Source organism: Pleurodeles waltl, chromosome 5, assembly GCF_031143425.1.
Source record: "Pleurodeles waltl isolate 20211129_DDA chromosome 5, aPleWal1.hap1.20221129, whole genome shotgun sequence".
NCBI classification, from domain to species: Eukaryota; Metazoa; Chordata; class Amphibia; order Caudata; family Salamandridae; genus Pleurodeles; species Pleurodeles waltl.
In genome coordinates, this window is record NC_090444.1 from 215,259,304 (window position 1) to 215,283,105 (window position 23,802).

Sequence of the window (23,802 nt, forward strand, 5' to 3'; positions counted from 1 at the left end):
TATTGGCCCTTATTTAAACTTTTTGCTGCAAAACTGCACTAACTCAGTTTTGCACCAAAATGTTTAGCACCGGCTTGCACCATTTCTGTGCACCAGCCTGGCACCATATTTATGGAATGGTGCAAGCCGGTGCAAAGGGTAGGCTAGAGTAAAAAAAAAATGACTTTAGTCGGGTGGGGCTGGCAGTATAGAAGAAGAGGGTTTAGCACCAAAAAATGACTTTAGGCAGGTTAGAGTAAAAATAAAATGACTCTAACCAGATTAGCGTCATTTTATGGTGCTAAACCTACCATGCCACATGACTCCTGCCTTAGAAAAGGCAGGAGTCATGCCCACCACCCCAATGGCCAGCACAGAATACAGGGGTCCCCTCGGCATGGCCATTGCACCCTGTGCCATGTATGGGGGTCCATTTCAGGGACCCCTATGGCACTTTCAAAAATAAAATGCAAACTTACCTGGGATGGGGTCCCCCATCCTCTGCAGTCCCTCTGGTGTGGGTGGGGGTGCCCCTGGGGCATGGGGAGGGCACCTGTGGGCTTATTCCATGGTGTTCCACCATGGAAATAGGCCCACAGGTCCCCTAACGCCAGCCCTGACCCAGGCTTTAAAAAATGGGGCAAAGCAAGCTTTACCCCATTTTTTGACCCCTCCTCCCGCCCTTGCACCATTTTTGCATGGGAGTATAAATATGGCGTTAAGGCCATAGAGTCATTTTTTGCACGGGAACGCCTACCTCGCATCTCATTAAGGCAAGGTAGGTTTCCACTTCCAAAAAATGACTTTAACTCCATCAATTTGGCGCTAGACGGGTCTAGCACCAAAGTATAAATATGGAGTTAGTTTTGCACTGAATTAGAGTAAAAAAAAAATGATGCTAATTCAGTGCAAACAGAGTATAAATATGCCCTTTAGCTTCAAGAAATGATGCTAATCTGGTTAGAGTAATTTATTTTGACTCAAACCTGCCTAACGTCATTTTTTTTAAAGCTAAACTACCCTTTGCACCGGCTTGCACCATTCCAGAAATATGGTGCCCAGCTGGTGCTCACCTGATCTCTGTGTAGCATAGCAGGACAGGTGCACCAAACCGGCATTTTGGGGGTCATTCTGACCCTGGCGGTCTTGGACCGCCAGGGCGCAGAATGACGGAAGCACCGCCAACAGGCTGGCGGTGCTTCAAAGCCCATTCTGACAGCGGCGAAAAGCCGCAGTCGGAAAACCGGGGCAGGCGGTTTCCTGCCGTTTTTGCCCAGGCTGGGCGAATCCGCCAGGGCAGCGCTGCAAGCAGCGCTGCCCTGGGGATTCTGACCCCCTTACCGCCAGCCTGTTTCTGGCGGTTTTCACTGCCAGGAAGAGGCTGGCGGTAAGGGGTGTCCTGGGGGCCCCTGCACTGCCCATCCCACTGGCATGGGCAGTGCAGGGGTCCCCTAACAGGGCCCCGGCCAGCTTTTCACTGTCTGCCTAGCAGACAGTGAAAAGCGCAACGGGTGCAACTGCACCCGTCGCACGGCCGCAACACCGCCGGCTCCATTCGGAGCCGGCTTCTGTGTTGCGGCCTCATTCCCGCTGGGCCGGCGGGCGCTAACTTGGTTAGCGCCTGCCGGCCCAGCAGGAATGTTGGAATGCCGGCAGCGGTCTTTTGGCCGCATGGCGGCCGATTGGCGGTTCCCGCCTGGCGGGCGGCTACTGCCGCCTGCCAAAGTTGGAATGACCGCCTTTGTCTTCAATTGCTTCTAAAACTGCACCCCTGCTCCGACTCCTATTTAAGGCTTACAGGCTCTCAAAATCCATTTAAACCCCACACATGCCTGGTATCTCCAGACTACGGGATTAAAGGTCCTGTGCGAAAAAGCCTCCAGGTAAATGCCACCTTTTGCTAACACTATCCAAGATTTATTAAAAAAAGGTTTACTGAGTGATTGCCATCAACAAATCGGTGTCTGTAACCACCCATGGCTTCTTTACAGTGTGCAGATGTTGGAAGGAATACTGTGTCTTTATGGCACCTATGCACTTTTCATTTAGAATAACATCCAACTGTATGTACATGGACAGCCTCCAAGAATCAGCAGACGCGGGCATTTAATAGCTCGCTGAATATAAAGCAGTGAAAAACTTTCCTGAATGTCCATCAGTGCGGCTACACCAGGCACTCACCTGTACGGAGAAAACCCGAAACCGAAACAATGCAGTACTGCTGTATAATCTTTCTAGCTCTCTAAAACCTGAGATTGTGGGATATGTGTATCTTTGATCTGTCTTCAACACTGCAGATTCTCTTTCATAATATATGACACAATTCTTTTTCAAGCGGACAGTACTGAAAAATGGGAAGTCAAATGGAGATGTGAGTCCTGTTCATTCAAGTGGGACAAAGCTTATTAGATAGTTAATGTTCATTATGTAACAAAAGTATTTTTGCTTGCTGTGTATTCACCACACAATGCTTTTCTTGGCACAGCTATTGTGTGTTGCATTTGAAAAGTGCTCCTCGGGACCAGCATGCTGTGAAGTAACAGAATAGTTGGGTTCAGTAGCATAGCTAGTGTGCAAGTGGCCCTGCTGCAAGCAAGTAAAATGGGCCTCACTGACTGCTATTATGAAACTAAAATGCAGCAATAATTAGGGTTCCGTGGGCTCCTCAAGCTTCTGGACCCCGGTGCCACTGCACGAATCATAGCTATGTCTGAGCATCAGTTTCCCTTTCAGATTTGCCTGTAAAACTTCTGGCTTTCTTGCCCATGTACCGTTCTTTTACTATGCACCATTTGGCCTAACTTTTTTTAAAAAAGTTTTCCTGTGGAGTGCGATGTGGAGCTGGTATTTAAAAATTTTAGGACCACAGTCTGGTCCTGTTGGGATAGATAATCCTTTTAGCTCATCTAGCTAGGACCCTGATTGGGCAGTAAAACGTGTATACAGATCCTTCTGGTTTCATCTGCCCCGCCTGAACTGGGACTTCCTAATGAAGAAGTAGCCAGATCAGAGGTTCTTTACTGGTGTGTGGTGGGGAGCCTACCCCTGATGTACCTGGGCCTTTTTCCCCAAGAGGGCTAGGGATATGGTTTGTAAATCCTATTTTCCACTTTGCGTTTTCCAGGGAGGTTCCCAGTCACCACAAGAACCCACGTGGAAGTGACAGGATGGAAAATTGAAGGGAAGTGGAATGTAGAAGTAAAGATAAATACTACAGTAAATGATGGTAGTTTTACCCAAGACTAACCCCAATAAGGAAGGAACCTGGGTAATACAATAATATGTAACAGTGGTTCCCAGAAACTCATTCAGAGCTCTAAAAGAAGGACTTAGTGTTAGTCAAATGGCACATAAACATATTAACGCCATTATAAGATAAGAAGCATACATTTCAGTACACAAAGTAAGGAGTGCAGATGGCACAGCACTCTGTAATAGGTAAAAATGTTATCAATAACAAGAAAAAGGTGAAAGATTTCTAACTTGTTTCAGATGACACTAGGGCAAGAGCTATGGGCCAAAACAAATCCTGAAATGTTCTTGTATCCCAAATTAGATCTACACTTTCAGTGTTTATATTCAATATTTTGGCTCTAGTTTAAATAAATCGGTGAGTTTCATAAGGACAGTCAACAGCCATCTGACAGTGTCATCTGTAGTGTCATAGAAACTCATAAGCCAGTCACCCATCCATTGTCAAATAATTGTCATAAACAAATGCTCTCTGTTTTGCAAAAAAACAAAAAAGTTGAAGCTGTGGCCCACATATACCACAAACTGGATGTACACAATTACACCCTGTGGTTCTAGAAAAGGTGCCTATGTCTCTAAAAAAAACAGTCTCTTCACCATAACTCTCCTTGAGACAGTCAGGCTCGCTTGTTTCACTCGCTCACTACACTTCAGGTCAGGCATTAGGCTTCACCACTTTAAAAACCTACTAGCCACCACTGTCCTTTGTAGAGTTTTCTTTCAATAATCTTACCTGTGATCCTCCCCTTGCTAGATCATGGGGAAGGTCCTGTGTACCTGGAATCCTGGCCTGGAACAATAGTGTTGTAATGTAAGAAGTGGTTCCCACATCATAGAAAATGGGTGGAACACCAAGAATCTTGTTGTAGGCAACATTACTGGAAGATATAAATAGTTTCTACCAAGCCAGCAGGCAGGATAGAATAATTGAGAGAATTACTGTCTTTTGTAGTTACATTGTTCTTTTATGAAACAGACCTGGATATGTAATTCATTGCCCTCCACAGAGAACAGATCATTTTCTAATAGTCCTTAATTTTGGTTAAAAACTACAGTGCTTGACTGACTAGAATACCTAAGATGTAGACTTGGTAATTTCAAGGAAACAAAGAGCAGGAAACCCCTAGATTGGATGTATTGCTTGTACCCTGTACAGAGAACAAAGGCCGGAAGCCCCTAGGTCAGAAAGAATACATCATGGAGACATAGAATGTGTGGTTAAAGAGGCCACCTGTACCTCACATCACTTGATTACTCAGGGTCAAATACTGTAATGAAACATCTGTGTTATTTCCTTCGGGTTGTACAACAGTTCTGACAACTAGCTTCCTAAGATGTTAATCAACAGTATCCTTGCAGGCAATAAGATTCTGAACAGAAACATACACCTGTGTGCATGAGGTGCTGAAAGCTAAAATGTGCCAATAGCCTGTAGGTTAACATCATACAACATTCAGTTGTATAAAATAAACAGATGCCCATATTTATCATTTTTTCACGCAATGCAGCAAGCCACCTTGCTGCACTGCATGAAAGGGCAGGAGTGCACCGTATTCAGTGCATTCCTATCCTTTCCTAGGACACACGTTTGGCTGCCTTGCACCACTGCAGACACCCATGTGTCATGGTGCAAGGGTGCCTGCTTTGCAGGCAGGATTGTTTTGTGGAGGAAGAGACACCTTATTGCACAAAAACACTCCTCAGCGGCATTTTCCTCTTTCGAAGTGTGCTGCATAATGCAGCACACGTAGAAAGATGGAAACACTAGGAGAAATAAAGATACTTCTACTTTGTTAGGCTTCACCTGGGAAGGTGTAGCATTTTGACTCATTCCCAGCTGTACCACCAATGGTAAATCTGGGAATGCGCTAAAATCCATGCGTAGGTGCATGAGAAAACCCCCGCTCCACCCATGCAATGCCTCCCTAGGGCAGAGTAACAGAGGGTAGTGATTTACTCTGTCTTGCGTTACTCTAGATATATCAAGCTATGCAGGTCCACGCACAGTGACCTTGTGTGGCTAGGTAGATCTCCCTTAGGTTTTGTGTCTTCCTTGCGCCCACTTGTGTGTAGAAAGGGTGACACAACACCTTAATAAATCTAGCTCAAAATGTTTTGCCTGTAAACAGTACTGAGATAGACAACAGACTATTGAAACTGAGGGAGTGACACTGAAACAAGGTTCTCCCCATTGCTAGAAAAGGCCCTGCACCTCTTCTGAGTGCAACTGCTATCCATGGTCTGCTAGGCATTAGTGGCTTTGTTCATCCTTCCAGGTGTTTCAAGATACCATGAGATTGTTCATGGTAAGAGAAATGCCTTGGCAAGTCAGCTACTTCCAGATCCACAGCACAGGATCCAAGACCCACTAAGCCATACTTGTTGCAGTACCATATTGCAGTGGTGTCCTGTATCAGCCTTTCTTTGATGGATGTTAGAAAAGTCTTCTACGCCAAGCGTATCGCCCATAACACCAACAAATTTATAACATATTGCTGTGGAGCAGGTTTCTGCCAGAAACCAGAATCTTCTTATCTCCACCTTTCCCAAATGGCCTCCCCCAGCACAGTAGTGATGCAGGCATTGCCACCATCAGCTCTGGCTGAGGTAGGAGAGGAGCATGCCATTGGCCTAATCATGCTCTTGCAGCCACCACTGCAGTCTCCTCCAAAATATGGATGGAATCAAATAGGTTCCGCTGGTGCTGTGTCCACTGGGATTTCAAATCCCACTGCAGATCTCATGTGCCATCTGGTATGGCTGACTAGCAGAATGCAGGAGCCTAATAGTCCCATCAGTCTCAACGTCATCCTCAATGAGATCCAGGAAAGAAGCTGAAACATCGGGATCATAGCCTGAATGTCCTGGACACTTCACTCCAGGGGAAGACACAAAATTGCACCATGTCCAGGATGGCTGTTATGAAAGGGAGCATCTGCAAGGAGTCAGGTGTGACTTTGGCACATTGGTAGTGAACCCCAACATTGTTAGGAGGTTTACCTTCATCTGGAGGTAGTCGACAATTGCCTGGGAGGAGCCCTTCTTCAACAGCCAATTGTTGAAGTAATTGAAGACTGGCACTGCCGGACACCCAAAAATGTGCTGCGACCTGCCATCACCTTTGTGAACACCAGAGGGGTACTGGTGAGGTCAAAAGGGAACACCGCAAATTAATAAGGCTCCTGGCCCACCATGAACCCCAGGTAATGCCTGCAGGACAGGGATGTGCAAATAAGCATGCTGTAGTTCCAGAGTTACTATCCAGGGCAAACAGAACCTGGCCCAATGTTAGCAACTTCAACTTTCACAGAAAGGCTTTAGAAGGTGAACATTTAAAATAGGACAGAAGCCCCCATCCTGTTACAGCACAAGTAAGTAGCTGGAGGAACCTCGTGTTCCTGCTTCTGAGGCTGGAACTCTCTTGATGGCCCCTTTGGCCAAAGAGTCTGCACTTCCTGCCACAAAACGGACAAGTGGTCCTGCATGAGCCATGCCAGTGGGGATGGAATGTGGGCAGGGTAGAAAGGAATGCAAGAGTAAAGCCCTGTTAAACAATTTGGATGACCCATTTGTCTAAAGGGATGTCTCACCAATGTTGAATCCTATCTTCTACAGAGTTGTGGCTGCCAATGGGGAGGGGGAACTGAGCTGCATTTTGTCCCTGATGCTCTGAGCGTTGCCTTTGGGAGCCAGGGCTTCGGCCACACAAGGGCTGAGAAGTTTATTTAGCAGGTGGCACGGTCTGGCACTGACGAAATTGAAAACCCCTGGTATAGTCAATTTTATGCTCATAAGATTGAGCAAGCACAAAATTCGTCCTGTGAACTGTTTCAGATAGTGAAATCTTTGTCTTCCTTGGAACGTGTCTCCCCCTCTAGGGTGCTTTCAGTGGAGAAATGTAATGAAATTGCTCATTTTTTCCCCCAACAGAGATTCTAAAATATTTGAGTCCTTCCTCTTAGAAGCCAGAGAGATTTTAAACCCCACTATTTGGCCAAAGCCACCTATTTTCTCCAGTGGTTTGCTCAGGATTAACACTCTGACCATACCAGAACTGCGTGCAATAGCCCTCAAAGTAAAAACGGGCTCCCCACTTGATCCAGTCTCTCCAGTGATTCTGGAGTGAGGACTGGAGGCCATTTTACCTAGTTTATGTGACCTACTTAACCAGTCACTTAATACAAGTCAACTCCCATGGAAATGGAAACTCACAATAGTAATGCCCCTGTTGAAAAAGCCTAATCTGGATGCAGATAAACCAGAAAAATGTAGCCCTATGTGTCTGCTCCCTTTCTTTTCTAAGGTGGCGGAAAAATACTTCAACCAACAGTTGACAATATATATTGAGACTAAGGACCTGCTACATGAGACTCAATCAAGGTTCTGCCCCCAGTATAGACCAAATCCGCACTGTTGCTTGCGTCGGAGTCACTGAGACTCATTGCGGACAAAGACAAAACTGCTGCATTGATCATGCTGGATTTGAGTGCGGCCTTCAACATCCCTTCCCATGGCCTTTTAGTTAAACAGTTGTGGTCCTATGGGGTCGCAGGCCTTGCCTTAAAGTGGCTCACCTGTTTTCTTCAGAACCGCACTTATCAGGTAGTTCAACAGTCATGTTTCTCTAAGGTCATCACACTCCAACAGGGGGTCCCACAAAGCTCTACACCGAGCCCAACTCTTTTTAACTTGTGTATATGCGTCCTTTAGCTGATGTGGTTGAGTATCTTGGTGTAAAAATAGTGTCATATTCCGATGACACTCAACTTTTTATCACCCTGACACAAGACAATGGAATCCCTGCAACTGGTTTCGAACCTGACTGCCAGTATGGATGGACCAGAGCTGCCTTAGACTGAATGCAGAGAAAACTGATATACTAATTGTGGGGAAACAGCCATCCATCTGGTCCACAACGTGGTGGCCATATGTTTTAGGCTCACCACCAACTCTAAAACCAAAAACAAAAGAACCTGGGCATCTGATTTGACAGCAATTTCACGTTTGACAACAAGATATCCAAACTAGGAGAGGAATCTTTTGGCATACTGAAAATGGCATGCAAGATCTTTGATCTCCTTCCATAAGCGAGCAGTAAAATGGTAATCCAAGCACTCCTGGTCTCCAGATTAGACTACTGTAACGTACTCTCTCTGGGTGCTACCCAAGAAAGATTGAAGATGCTCCAGAGTACAAAACGCAGCAGCTCAGCTTCTCCTGAATATCCCTAGACTCTCTTCTCTGGGACCAGCACTTATGAAATTGCACTGGCTCCCGATTAATAAAAGAATATAAATCAAAGCCTTTGTTTCTGCCACAAAATCTCCCACACCAAAGGCCCCCGCTACCTTCATACTCTGATTAAGCCCTACAGTCCTTATAGGGGCCTCAGATCTTCTGAAGCTAGGCTAGCAGCTGTGCCAAGGGTGAAAAGAGATCAGATGGGTGACCGCTCTTTCAGCCTTCTGGTCCCCAAATTGTGGAACTCCCTCCCTTATGACCTGAGACAGGAAAAGTCAGAACCAACCTTCCAAAAAACCTCAAAACCTGGCTGTATAAAGCATCTTAATAGTCACTTCTTGTGTATTTCTGGTAGCCTGGCTTCCTAGCACAGGATTTGGAGTAACCAAACACTGTACATAAACTATAACATAACATATCCCCGAAATGGACGTAACAGTTGGGGAAGTGTCTGATGGAGCAAACAGACCCAAAGAGTGCGACTTTCCTTAAATCATTACAGAGCAGAGTCTGCTTTCTCACTGAAGAGGTGGGAGCCATGGAATGGCATGTCTATCGGAGATCTCCTGAGAAGCCTGTAGACTTCATCCAGTCGTGGAGCCGAAGCACCACACTCATACCAGTTGCCCGATCCAAGCAATTATTTGTGTCCAGGCCAAACCAAATAATACATTTTGCAGCATCCCTAACATCCTGAATGGTTTGTTCTAAAGACACCAGTGTGTCATCCAGAACATCCAGTAAGATTTGGGCTAACATGTCCAGCAAAGCATGGGTGCAGTGACTCAGGAGGCAGCTGGGGTTGACAGAATGTAAGGCAAGGCTGGCAGAATAGAACCTGAGCTTGCCAAATGACTCAAAGAGTTTAGATCTGCTGTCAGGAGGGTCTTGAGGAAGGTGTTAGGCTTTACTGTGCTGCTGAACACCTATACCATCAATCTTTCTGGCCTTGGGTGTGGAGTCTGGAAGGCTGGGTTGCATGACTCTGATCTGTGGCAAGGAGGTACCTGCCTATTGCCTGGTACCTCAGAACATAGTGTTGTCCATGTGCCTATGATTGTGTCTGTAAGGGCTGTATGAAAGATTAGTAGAGGTTTGGTAGGGGTCTGGCCAAGCTGAATGACATCCGCAAAGACACTGTCTTTACCTCCATGGCAGGGAGCTGCAGATCAAGGATCTCTGCAGCACTTTGCATGATAACGGAAAGAAGCAGATTCCTTTGTGGCTGGACAGGGGGAGAGACAAGTCCAGTGTCTGGGGGAGGTGTCCAGACCACTGGCATCCTGTAGTTCCTCATACCAATTGTTCTCCTCATACTGTGGGAGATATTTGTCCCCTTATTGTGTGAATCAGAGCCAAATAGCTGCTGCAGTGTATGAGCTCTGCTGCGTGATAAAGGCAAAGTGTAAGAGTCAGAAGGGTTGTCTATTGGCAGTGCTCCGGGAGGATTGGAATGCAGCCTTGGTTGAGACTGGTGGTGGTGCCAGAACAAAAGTCAGCACCATCACCAGTGCAGAACCCAAAATGGGTTCAAGAGGCGCAGATGGTGATGAGGAAAAACTTTCTGAGGGGGGGGCTATGACGGGAGGCTTCTTTGGATCTTTGGGGCACAAAAGTGCACCAGAGGGAACCAGAAATGTGGCAGATATGTGAATGGCCTTCCTAAAAGCCTCTAACTCCTACAGTGTCTCTGACAGATTGCAGATTTCAAGTGCATCTGGACCAGATTAGCAATTGGCTCTTCAGGAGTCAGACTGAGTAGCACGTTGATGCCCATTTACCCTCTTTGGAGTTTGAGAGCAGCAGGAAGTGGCCAAATACAGCTTGGATTTTTTGGCCCATATTTATACTTTTTGACGCAAAACTGCGCTAACGCAGTTTTGCACCAAAAAAATTAGCGCCGGCTAACGCCATTCTGAAGCGCCATGCGGGCGCCGTATTTATTGAATGGCGTTAGCCGACCGGCGCTGCCTGGTGTGCGTGAAAAAAAACCACGTACACCAGGCAGCGCCGGCGTAGGGAAAAATGGCGTTTGGGCGTCTAAAAATGGGGCAAGTCAGGCTGAGGCAAAAAAAACGTCTTAACCCGATTTGCGCCATTTTTTTACGACGCCCATCCCCCATTGAAATGACTCCTGTCTTAGCAAAGACAGGAGTCATGCCCCCTTGCCCAATGGCCATGCCCAGGGGACTTCTGTCCCCTGGGCATGGTCATTGGGCATAGTGGCATGTAGGGGGGCACAAATCAGGCCCCCCTATGCCACAATTTTTTAAAACAAAAAATACTTACCTAGACTTACCTTAATGTCCCTGGGGTGGGTCCCTCCATCCTTGGGTGTCCTCCTGGGGTGGGCAAGGGTGGCAGGGGGTGTCCCTGGGGGCAGGGGAGGGTCACCTCTGGGCTCATTCTGAGCCCACAGGTCCCTTAACACCTGCCCTGACCCAGGCGCTAAAATCCGGCGCAAATGCGGGTTTTTTAGACCCGCCCACTCCCGGGCGTCATTTTTGCCCAGGAGTATAAATCCGACGCAATAGCATCGGAGTCATTATCATATCATTAACGCAAGGAAGGTGTTCACGCAAAAAAATGACGCTAATTCCAGGAACTTTGGCGCTAGACGCGTCTAACGGCAAAGTATAAATATGGAGTTAGTTTTGCGTCGAATTTGCGTCGAAAAAAACGACGCAAATTCGGCGCAAACGGAGTATAAATATGCCCCTCTGTGCTTCTTCCTCGACTTACCTGAAGACTTTGACTGCAACAAGTATCTGCTATGCAGAACAACTTTGGGAGCAGAAATGGGACGGTCCTTTCAACTTTCACTAGTCACCATGCAGTCTACTGATGTTTGGTAGCGTGTTTCGCGTAGTGGTCCCAAATGGGCTTTGAGTTCATCTGCACGCAGTTGTCACAGGCTATGGAGTTATGTTCTGATCCCAGGTACCACAGGTAAACCTCGTGTAGATCTGTCACAGACATTTGTTTGGGACAGTCCTTATAAAGTTTAAACCATGTTGTTTTGGGAGCTGACATATCACCAGTGCTTTAAATGGGCCGGTACTCTCCGGTACGGAGTACCGGCACTTTTTTATTTTGAGAGGGAGAGTACCGGCATATATGAAGAAAAACGTAATACTTTTAATTGGAGAGTACCGGCACTTCTCAGAAACAAGCAGGTACTCTGTTACAGAGTACCTGCACTTCTATTTTTCCATTTAAAGCACTGCCTTGTACACTTGTTAAAAGAAAAGAATTGTGAAGAAATTTGTCAAAGACAAGAGGAGCAGAGCTCCGGATCCATGTCTGAAGATGTGGAAAGAATGAACCTGACCTCAGCGCACCTGGATGGTGCTTATATGTGAATCTGCTTGTCACTTCAGGAGTGGAACGACGTTGTTGTGGAGACTCACAATGCCACCTAATGGCATGCAGGAGTACTTGCTGTGCCAAGTCGGACACCTGAGGGAATATTTATTAGATGAGGAAGTATCCATTAGAAACTGTTGTCACTCTAGAGGCAGCCCCATTGACTGTCATCCTGAACTGGTTTGAAGTATGATCACCTGATAAAGAATACAATTCTAAAGTTAGCATTTTGAAGGGAGGCAAGTTTGCTAATTTGTTTCATCCTACCTATTTCAGCTTACAGTTTTCTGTTGACCAATACCTGTTTCCTGTGAGCAAAATCTCAGAGTGAAAATGTTCATTCTTCTGCAGGTTCCACCAATTATGTGAGCAATTTCTTGTGCTCCAAGAAGTAGTTTTGTAAGAACACTACTAAAATCAAAATTCAGGGTAAAGCCTGTTGCTTTTCCTCTCAACCATCTTTATAGTAATTTCCTACCCCATAATGTTAGTAATGAAATGTGAATATTCAGTGAGATAAGATGTCTGTCTTAAAAATATGCCTTTTATATAATGGAAGAAGTAGGCCGCCCTGCCATACATTATATGGCTATTGCAAGTCAATGAGGAGTTCCAAGACTGTATAGAGGATAGAGGCTAAAGGGAGAGTTCTTTTACTGTATAAGGTAATGGAACTCCACAGTGACTAGCAATTTCCTTTAAGGTGCAGCACAGGGTATTTTATTTCTTATAATACATGATCACACCATCACACTTTCCTCCAACTTCTTCAATACTAGGAGGCAGATTTAAGAGCCCCTAGCGCCAGCGGACATCACTTTTCGGAATGCTCCGGTGGCCCTAACCACTGCTCCATATTTCCAAGGAGATGTAACACCACTTTTTGTGACTTAAAGCCTCCTTGTAAATATGGGTCCCTCCGACACAGTTTTCTGCGGCAGATGGGTGTGCAATGGGTGTTGCTGTGGGCGTTCCACCGAGACACCCATTACTTTTGAGGCTGCCCCAGATTTATGAGAAATCGTAAATCTGTGGCAAGGTCAAAAACGAATGCCACCCCAGGGGTGGCGTTAGCCTGGCACGAGGAGGAATGCTTTTATTCCTCCTCGTTTTTTGCTTTTTCTATGTGTGCAGCATTCTGCAGCACAAATAGAAGAAGCAAAATGCCATTGATGATTGTTTATGTGCAGGAAGGTGGCCCTTCCTACACATAAGCATTCTAAAATGAGGCTATGGTACTTCTATGTGTGCTGCAAAATGCAGCACACATAGAATTGCCAAATCGCCGTTGTTTGATTATGTGCAGGAAGGCACACCTTCCTGCACATAAACAATCTATCCCCTCAATGCAGACACCCTTGCACCATGGTGCAAGGGTGCCTGGGTTGGCGCAGGCAGCTTAATTCATTTCTGGCACAAGGGGAAACGCAGGGGTGTGCTGTATTTCTGTAAATACGGCGGGTCCCTGAATTTCAAAAGTGGTGCAACGCAACGCTGCTATTTTTGGCGCTGCACCGCTCTGCGCCAATTTGGCATAAATCAGGGCTTTGGTGTTTTGCTCTTTCATGTTCATTGCAGAGAAGAAGACTGAAACCAGAATCTGTACTGCACAATAAAACTCATAAAAAGCAATTAGTCATTTTTGCAACAAAAAAAAAAAATCAGTTTAATGTAAGTCACATTAAAAAATGCTGTGGAAACATGCAGAGAATCTATCTTTCCTGTAATGATCTATAGCGTGAAAAAATAAACATGTTGCTAGAAATATCTCTTTCTCCTAATCATAAAATCCTCAATTAATCAACAACTACAGGACATAACACTTCCTCGTCTGAAGGAGCTCAAATGAGTTTCAGTTGAAAGCAGAATTACTTTCACAGAGCTATGTGTCTTCCAGGGATCTTGCTGGAAATCTGTTTCCAATCTCTTCAAGACAGAGTAAATCACTCTCGTCTAGAGAGACCTCCCCCATAATCAAGTCAAGGTGTTGTTATTTCAATTATTTTGATACCTTCTGGTCTGTAATGTTTCTTTTGTTTATAAAGAACTTACATGCTCTTGATGCTGTAGGAGTTGCTTCTTTCAATAGTGCAACTACAAGTTGAGATCATTGCTAATCTACCTGTATTAATCATTTCCCCACAATGTTTTATTTCTAGGTTTCCATCCATCAGTCAGTCCATCTCGATATATCACTTGTGCTGAGAAGCCTCTGTTTGTCAGTAATTACACCATATAAATAAATCAATAAAACTCCATTGGCCCAGGTAAATTGATGTTCTCATCCCTTGAAGGGCATTACTTTCAAGAAGAGTGTAGACTTTGGTGAAAATCATGCTTATATATTTCCATACTAAACTAGGTTTGAATTAGTGTAAGTTTAGTCTGGTGTAGATGTTTAGGGAAACTGTTTATCAAATGTTTTATCAAGTATTTTATCTATTGTTATCTATTGGGCTAATAATATAGTGGGTCCTAATGTGTTTGATTTGGGGCTGGTGCTTTGAAAACATGTAAAATCAACTCTAAAGAAAGATTCGATGTGCCACCCTTGTTTTTAAGATGGTGTATATTTGAACAAGTGACATTCTTTATGTAGGACATTTATAAGTTTAGACTTAATTTTGGCAAAGATATGTACGTGCTGATAAATGCTAGATGCTATATTCAAAAGCAGGTGAAGTGGACCTATGCATAAGGATTTAAATTGGAGACAGATGTTTTATTAACTACCATATTTCCTCCAGCAGGCAGTCATGGGACAGCCGTCGGAATGCCAGTGTGAAGCTCAAAGTTGACAAAGGAGAAGTAATAAGAACTACTATTTTTATTGCAGAACAATTGTTGGAATTCAGCCTGTTTTCAACCGGGCAATTCAGCCTGTTTTCAACCGGGCATGTAGCTCTGCAATGTAACAATTTGTATTCTATTTTCAAGATTGACTCATGGCACCCAATGTTATTTCTGAGTTAACATAAGAAATGTTACAATGACTTAGGGACTATTTTGGACAAGATGTGAAAGGGAGATTTGTGAGGCAGAAGTGTGTCCAGGGGCCTATGGGATCCCTTTGTTTTGGGGAACTTTCCCATATTTGAGCAAGCAGAAGTGAAGGGCGTTGGGCTTTCAGGTATTGGGGTTCTGGTGGAGTGAAGGTGCTGGAGTGTACTAGCCAGAGATAGGGGCTTGCCCCTCTGTGAAGAGATGAGAATACTCCAATAACAGGCATAGAGGGTTATTGAGAATGAGATAGACTGAGGACAGTGTTTTAAATGCATGGATTGTGAGTAAATATATTGCTATGAAGGTAAGACCAACACTCACAAACCCATACAGGGTGGATGGTCTCATCTGAGGTGAGAGACGCCATCAGTCTCTGCTTACGATCCAATGACTAGAGAAAACTGACTGTCCTAGATTTCTGATCCTCCCTGCACCTTTTAAAGTCCAGGTAATGAATCATTTTTGGGGATGTGCATGAAAGTAGGAAGGGTTTGATAGCAATACATGAAAGAGACTGCTGGAAGTCTTTGTCCAAGGGAGCGAGACAGTTATAATCTATTACTAAAGAATACTGAGTTTTAAGCGGGTATGTGTGGGCAATCAGAAATATTTTGAAACTCCATCATTTTCATTTCTTATAATTAATTGGTTTCCCTGGCAGGGCTCCGCAAAAAAGGAGATGATTGTAATTGTCCCAGGCAACAGAAATCTCGCTAAGTCCTCAATGTGAAGACTTGTATAATTAAAATATAAATTGCATAGATTGGTCGAAATCACACTCTGACTGGCATTCTTCATGGTGAACACATAAACACATGATTGTGTGGCTGAATACTTATGATCCTATGTATGATCTGAAGGGTACAGTACATTCTAGTCCCCAAGCTAGGATATGAACTGGGTAACCTGCAGCAAGTAGGCCTATGCCTGATTTTGAATGGGTAAAAAATAAATGATTGTCAATTCCAATACAGTTTTCAACTCTAGTGCGGACAGGAGAAGGATCACAACTTTTTACTAAAGGTAACAGAAAATCACAAACAAACTACCCTAAGATGAAAACACGTTTCTTTCATTTTAAGTAACGCATGCACCCTTGCGGCATGTTATCTAATCCTGCACAAAAATAATCCTTAGAGCCTTATTACTTCTTGTATGTGTGCTACAGAATGCAGCGCATGCAAAGGGAAAGTGAAGAGGAAAAATACAAATATTTCTTCTCGTCACACCAAGATCAGGGAGACACACCATTTTGGCACAAACCAAGGTTTACTGATGGGCGGAGCTTGGTGAGGGAAGATGGCGGCCGCTTGAAACCGGAGCTCCGGGTCGGCCCGCCAAAAATCCTGTCCCTGCACTGAAGTACGGGGCCCCCACCAAACAGAAACAGGGTCTGGGGCCGGCTGACACGGAACTACGACAGGCGGTGTGGCCTGAGTGCCCAAAGGCCGACAGGTGGCCCGGGTGTTGCCCTGGCCCGAAGATGGAGCAAAGCAGCATAGCGCGGACGAAGGGATTGGGCTGCCCCCTCCTTCCAAGGAGTACAGCAGGCCCCCCTTGCATGGCGCGAGGTGCGCCCTGAGCGAAAGGCAGCTGGGATAGTGGTCCAGGGCACGCGCACGGCCTCCCCCTCACTCCCCTGGTTGCCACAGTTGAGGCGGCGAAGTTTGCCGAGGGGCCTAGGGGCCCCGGCTGGTTCTGTGCCAGATACAGCTGAAGAAGGACCGACCCACTGGGGAAGAACCCCATGAGCATGGGCCTAGCTGGTTGCTGTTGGTGATAGCCAGAATTGGATCTCCCACTCGGGGCTGGAGGCACATAGGTGGGGGACGCACCCTGCTGGAGGCCCAGGCTTGAACTGAACTTCAGGGGAGCTGCGCCTCCCATAGCCCGACCTGCAGAGGGGATCAAGGGAGGGCGCCTAAGAGGTGCTGACTTTGCCCTGATTGCAGTAGGGCGGGAAGCCCTTAAGTCCCATGGTGGGATTGCGAAACAGTGGGCCTGAGCGTGCCAAGACAGACTGTTCTCCCGTGCTGGAACTTTGACCTAGCAGATTGTGGAGAGGGAAATGATGAGGGGGGGCCCGCAGTGTGGAGTGCACTTGCTGATGGACTCCCATTGGACTCTCTGGGGTGTGTCGCTGGAGAACCATAGAGGCGCACACCCGGTGGTGAACTCTGTCTTTTACGCTCATTGGGCCACTGTTGGAAACTGCAGCACTGAGGACCCTGCGTGCTGCATCGACCCGGGGGGAGCTGGAGTTCATGACGGGGCTTCTTGCTACCCCGAAATCTGCCTCGGTGTGGGGGGGGACCTGACCCTGCACCTAGTGGCTGGCACACATTCACCATGGGGAAGGCCGTCCTAAATCACAAGGCCAAGGCCTGGCTGTCTCTGACCCGGGCCGCCAGTGGCCAGACATTGAAATGAGGGAAGAGCCCACGCCCCCCAGCATGCAAGACACTCTGAATAGGATCCTAGGAGCCATTGAGGACACTAAAGCAACCCTGAGCCAAGAGATAGGCAAAGTATTGGCCGAACTAAGCCACATACGCACTGACCATCATAGGTTGTCTGATAGGGTGAAGAATACAGAAGAGGTGTTGGAATATCTGTGGCCTGCTCACCAGGCAATTAAATCCCAACTTGCCCAACTCACAGAGCGGATTCAAAAACTTGAGTACAGAGCTGAAGACGCTGAGGGCCGCAGCAGATGTAATAATGGGCATATAGCGGGGCTTCCCAAAAATACAGAAGGGTCCGATGTAGTGACTAATCTGGAGCAATGGCTGAGATCAATCATAATGGAGGTTCCCTTATGCCGTTCTTTGCGCTGGAAAGAGCACACTGCGTACTGGCTGTCCACCAGCTCCGGGGAGGCCGCCAAGGCCGATAGTGGTCAAACTCCTAGACTACAGGCACTGTGACCTCCTGTTGCAGGTGGCGAGAGAAGAGGGTCAGTTCAAAGTGGGGGGTGCTTGGGTCACCCTGTTCCCAGATTTCACGGCGGCGGTCCACCTCCACAGCGGTGAAACAAGTTCTGCGTGATGAGGGGATCAGATACTCGTTGATGTTTCCGTCAAAACTGAAGATCATGCTAGAAGGTCAAACCCAGTTTTGCCAAGACCCGAACGAAGCCTGGGTGTGGCTGGAAACATACCAGATGGGTACTGATAAAGCACAGAACGAGGAGCCTGGCTCATCCTGGCACCGAGGTAAGAAGCGGCGTACACGTGGCTTAGTAGGAAACACACGAGTGACAAAACCAACTCAGCAACAGACGAGCCAAGGGAAGAAAGCACCCCGCAGGCGGCGGCCTCCCTGTCAGAGGGAGGCATCTCAGAAGGTGACCACAGGCCAGACCAGGACTCACCAGTGCTGGGAGAATCCCCGGATGATGAATCTGTGACTAGCATCATGGAAGGACTTCCCCGGGTGACTCCCCAGACGACATTGCTTGAAGAGACGGGGCCCCACTCTGGCTATTGCCTGTTGTTTGACTGAGGTAATGGGCTGACCCGCTCCGTGGAAGGCGACCCTGATGTTTTCAAAGACTGCCCCCGATCACCTGCTGGCTTCTTCAGTGGGAAGATGATAATGAATCGTTACACACTGGTTTATATGGTTTGGATGGTCAGCGGTTGCTGGGCTGTTCTTGGGAAGAGAGTTGGGCCACATTTGTTTTAACTGTTTTAACTCATGGTTGTGAGAGACAAGCTTCGATGTTGAGGGGTCATGTGGGGGGACATGGTGGAATTGGGGGCATGATACACGGCGAGCCTATCACTGCGTATGGTGGATACACACAGATTAAAATAATATCCTGGAATATCAGGGGATTAGGCTCAGTAGCTAAACATCAAAGTTCTCTCATACATGAAACGTAGGGGGGTGCATATTGCCATGTTGCAGGAAACCCATCTCATCCAAGTAGAAGTAGAACACCTCCAAAGGTGCTGGTGGGAGCAGATATTCGCAACTACATACTCTGCATATGTCTGGGGAGTGACAGTTTGGGTGAGAGCAGGGGTTCCCTTCGAGGCCTCTTCCGTGGAGGTGGATAAAGAAGGAGAGTGGGGGTATGCCTTTATGGCAAGCCGATAGTGCTGGGGAGTATATATGCAACAAACCAAGAACAGATTTCCTTCATACGCTGTGTGTCTGCCCGCCTGACAAGTTTCATTGACACCCCGTTTTTTATAGGTGGAGACTTTAACAGGGAATTGGACCCCATCATGGACCGCTCAACACCACCACTGCAGGCCCCGGTGACTGTGAGGGTAGTGGCGAGCATGACAAACTGGATAATACAGTGGTACATGGTGGATGTATGGCGCCTCCAACATACCGTGGACAAAGATTACTCATATTATTCCCATCTTTACCATGTACACACTAGGATAAACCGCATTATATGTTCCTCCTCCCTTAGCAGTATGCTAACACAGATGGAATACCTTGGTCGGACGATCTCTGATCACAGTCCCCTGCTCCTCTCCCTACAAACCACAGAGGCCCGTTCGCCGGTCCCAACCTGGCGACTGCACTCTAGTGCCCTAGAAGATGAAATCTTCCGGAAGGCATTGACGTCCAGACTGTCTGAATACCCAGGGACGGCATGTAGCCCGGGAATTGAGTGAGAGACCTTGAAAGTGGTATTGAGGGGACATTGCCTGGGACAAATGGTGGACATTAGAAGGGACCTCGAAAAGGACATCTTGTGCCTGGAGACCACTCTGCATCAATGTGACAATGACCTCGACGGTACCTCTGGGCCACACGCAAGATTATTAGAGACCAGGGAATTATACAATATGGGACTGGAATGACTCTGATGTCATGATTACTAGAAATATATTGGTAGGGTACATGAAGAGGAATGGCGAGCAGGGAGGTTACTGGCCTGGTTGACTCGCCTGGGGACATGGGGGGACTCCGATTACTAGATTGGTCACCGTAGAGGGAACTATATTCTACTCACCTATCCAAATAAGCATGGAATTTATGACCTACTACAAGTCACTGTACAGCCCATTACTACTATCCTATACTATACTGTCCTCCCTCAGTGTGTGCTTACAGAGATGGACAGGGATACACTGGGGGCAGCATTGACAGTAGAGGAGGTCAAGGCAGCCATAAAGTCCTTGGCATCAGGCAAAACCCCGGGCTCAGACAGCCTGCTCCAAGAGTTCTCTAAATTATACAAAGGAACCCTGGCACCGCGGCTTGTGGAGATGTATACTGAGGCCTACACAGCTAAGGTGTTGCCAGCCTCCACCCGGGAAGCCATAGTGGTACCAATGGCCCAATCTATGAAAGCAGATGTGGAAGTCATGGATTTTCAGCCACTGTCAATGCTTAATACGGATTTTAAGATACTAAACAAAGCCCCTGCTACCAGACTGCTACCCCATATGTGCACTCTGATACATAGTGACCAAAATGGATTTATACCTACACAAGGCACCTCCCATAACCTCGGAGGCTCAACTCCATCCTTTATGATGGCATGCACCCCCCAGGCCCGACAGATATGAGTGAATCGGTGGACTTGGAAAAGGCCTTTGATACGGTGAGCTGGAAGTTTCTGGAGGACACCATGTTACAGATGGGACTAGGGCAGGCCTGGGGGGACTGGGTCAAATTACTGTACTCGCACCCCACTGCAAGGGTCAAGACGGGGTGGATGATGTCTGGTAGCTATGAGATACACAGAGGGACCCGGCAGGGATGCCCGCTGTCGCCACTTCTCTTTGCTATGGCTTTAGAACCATTGGCACCAAAACTCAGCGCAGTGGGACAGGACTGTGGAATATACAGGAATGGGAAGTTTCATATTGTCTCCTTATACGCAGACGACCTCCTAATATACCTCAGGGACGGGAGAAGAATGCTGCCTCATGTGTTTGACCTGCTGGATGATTTAGGCGTTTCCTCAGGCATCCGCCTGAACCGCAGGAAAACAAGTGTATTTCTGATGTGCAGCAGCATAGCCCGCCCAGTCTCGTGACTGGAGGATGTCACTTGGGTGCTCCACTCATTCTGCTATGTGGGTATACAGGTCTACCATGACCTTCAGGATCTCTGGGAGGGCAATATGGGAAAGGCACTTCGGTCGGCTGTCACCTTCTGGTGCTCTCTCTGCCCACCTATTATGGCATGCATATCCCTCACTAAGATGGTAATGCTCCCTAGGCTACTCTACTATTTTGTCAACCTGCCTATTATGCTCCCAGCAACCTGGTTCAGATCGTTAGACGTACTGGGGCGGGAATTGTTGTGGGATGGTGGAGGGAAGCGGGTGGCCCTGGCCACACTTGGTCTGCCATTAGGGGAGGGAGCACTTGGGGTGCCTGATTTTGAGCTCTACTTGTTGGCAGCACAACTGCAATGGCGCTCCCGTTGGCTTGGTGGGGTGTGCCTCGCTGAGAACACTCCTACCGCAGGGCACCCAGATCAGAGTAGACTTCTGGCTGCAGCACTGAAACCTAGCCTTCAGTGTCCCAGACAGGGGGTGATACTGGCATCAGCCCTGGCTGGCTGGCAGAGGACACTCAAGAAAACAAAGATCGGAGCTCCATATGTACCAGCGATTCCCCTGGTGGGGATCCCTCATGGGGACCTCCCCACCTGCTTCACAGAGAGACAACTACATCACTGGTTGGCAGCAGGGATACAAACGGTGGGCGAGATGTACTGCCAGGTAATTTTTATCCCATTTGGTGACCTGGCGGAGCAGACCGGCTTACCCCGGGGGCACTTCTTGACATATGAAGCAGTGGTACGGGGTACTAGAGACCTCTGGGAATACACATGTGGTCCTTCAGACTATGCTGTCCATCGGAGACGGCTCTCATCTTGCCTCCTGGTTAAATAAAGAATTGCTCGGAATGATGCACAATCCGTTAGATAGCCTCTGGACTAAGTGGGAGACTGATCTGGACAGGTCCCTCACTGACGTAGAGTGGAAGCAGGTTTTAGCATACGCTCCCACTGTATTCAGAAATACACAAAGGAAATATATCCAATACAACTATACCCATAGGACCTATTTTACCCCATGTCGGATTAGGCTTAAATATGGGGGGAACGCGGCGAACTGTCCCCGGTGCAGACTACAAGAGGCAGACTTTAGCTATATGACCTGGAGATGTCCGTCTTTACAAGAATTTTGGGAGGGGGCCATACACAAACTTGATCGGGTACTTCATAGAAACCTTGAAAACTCCATGGTGTCCTGCTTGTTGGGATTGTGCAGCAGACCCCGTGCCAGGAAGGTTGGTAACAGGTTTGTGGACCTGGCCTTGATTCTAGCTAAATGCAGGATATCTTTGACGTGGAAGCAGGGTAGAGGTCCAAGCCTCACTGCGGGAAAAAGAGACCTAATACATTGGGCAAGAGCACAAGAGAGACCCCTTTGACAGTAGGAGATCAGACGCAGGCCGATAGACCCTCAATGGTCTGAAGTAATAAATGAGTGGGAAACAATAGGGTCATAGGAGAACTCAGGCTCCGGAGACACCTCAGAGAATGAAGACAGGGGCCAAGATGTTAGAAGATCGGGGAGCTGGGGTACTCACTAAGGACATAGGCGACAATTGGCATGGTCTCTAGGAGTCCGCAAGAGCACCCCCTGATGTCCACACGCAGCTACTACAATCACTACTGTGTACTTGACACGAGATGCCTAGACAAGGATACTTATGATGGATAATGGCACCTACACCACGGGTCAGTTCCATCAGTTCTCAGTTATTACCTTTCAAGTTTGTTTGGTTTCATGCACCGGGCACAACTCATTTAACTTAGACCACAACTTAGATCATTCTCCCGGAGGGTAGGAGTATCCCAACCTTACCCGGACCATAGACACCAATAAACAAACCTGTAATAGGGCAACACAAGTATACCCAGTATGTAGTGGATAAGCATGATACTTATCAATCAATCAATCAAAAAAAATTATAGAGCGCGCTACTCACCTGTGAGAGTCTCAAGGCGCTTGGGAGGGGGTAATGGGGGGGGAAGGAGGGTCACTGTTCGAACAACCATGTCTTGAGGTTCTTTCTGAAGAGCAGGAGGTCTTTGGTTTTGCGAAGGTTGGTGAGGAGGGAGTTCCAGGTTTTGGGGGCGAGGTAAGGGAAGGACCTGCCTCCTGTGGTGGTGCGTTAGATGCGGGGGACTGTGGCTAGGGCGAGGTTGGCTGATCGGAGGTTGCGGGTGGGAGTGTGGAAGTTCACTCTTTCGTTGAGGTAGGTTGGGCCGGTGTTGTGGAGGGATTTGTGTGCGTGGATGAGGATCTTGAATGTGATTCTCTTGTCTATGGGGAGCCAGTGAAGGGATTTGAGGTGTGGTGAGATTCGTTCGTGGCGGGGGAGGCCAAGGACGAGGTGTGCGGCTGTGTTCTGGATTCTCTGGAGTTTGCGTTTGAGTTTGAGTGTGGTGCCAGCGTTACCGTAGTCTAGTCTGCTGCTGATGAGTGCATGGGTGACTGTTTTCCTGGTCTCTGGGGGAATCCATTTAAAGGATTTTTTTAGAGTGCAGAGTGTGTGGAAGGAGGAGGAGGTTAGAGCATTGATTTGCTGTGTCATGGAGAGGGAGGGGTTCAGGATGATGCTGAGGTTGCGTGCATGGTTTGCGGGGGATGGGTGCGGGGCCTAGGGCGGTGAGCCACCAGGAGTCATCCCATATGGTTTTGTTGGGGCCGAAGATGATGATCTCGGTTTTGTTGGAGTTAAGCTTGAGGTGGTTAGTTGTCATCCAGTTGGCGGTGTCGAGGAGAGCAGCGTGTAGGTTGGTTTTGGCAGTGGTGGGGTTGCGGGTGAGGGAGAGGATGAGTTGGGTGTCATCTGCGTAGGAGAGGATAGTGATTCTGTGTGATTGGAGGATGTTGGCTAGGGGGATCATGTAAATGTTGAAGAGTGTGGGGCTGAGGGAGGACCTTTGGGGACTCCGCAG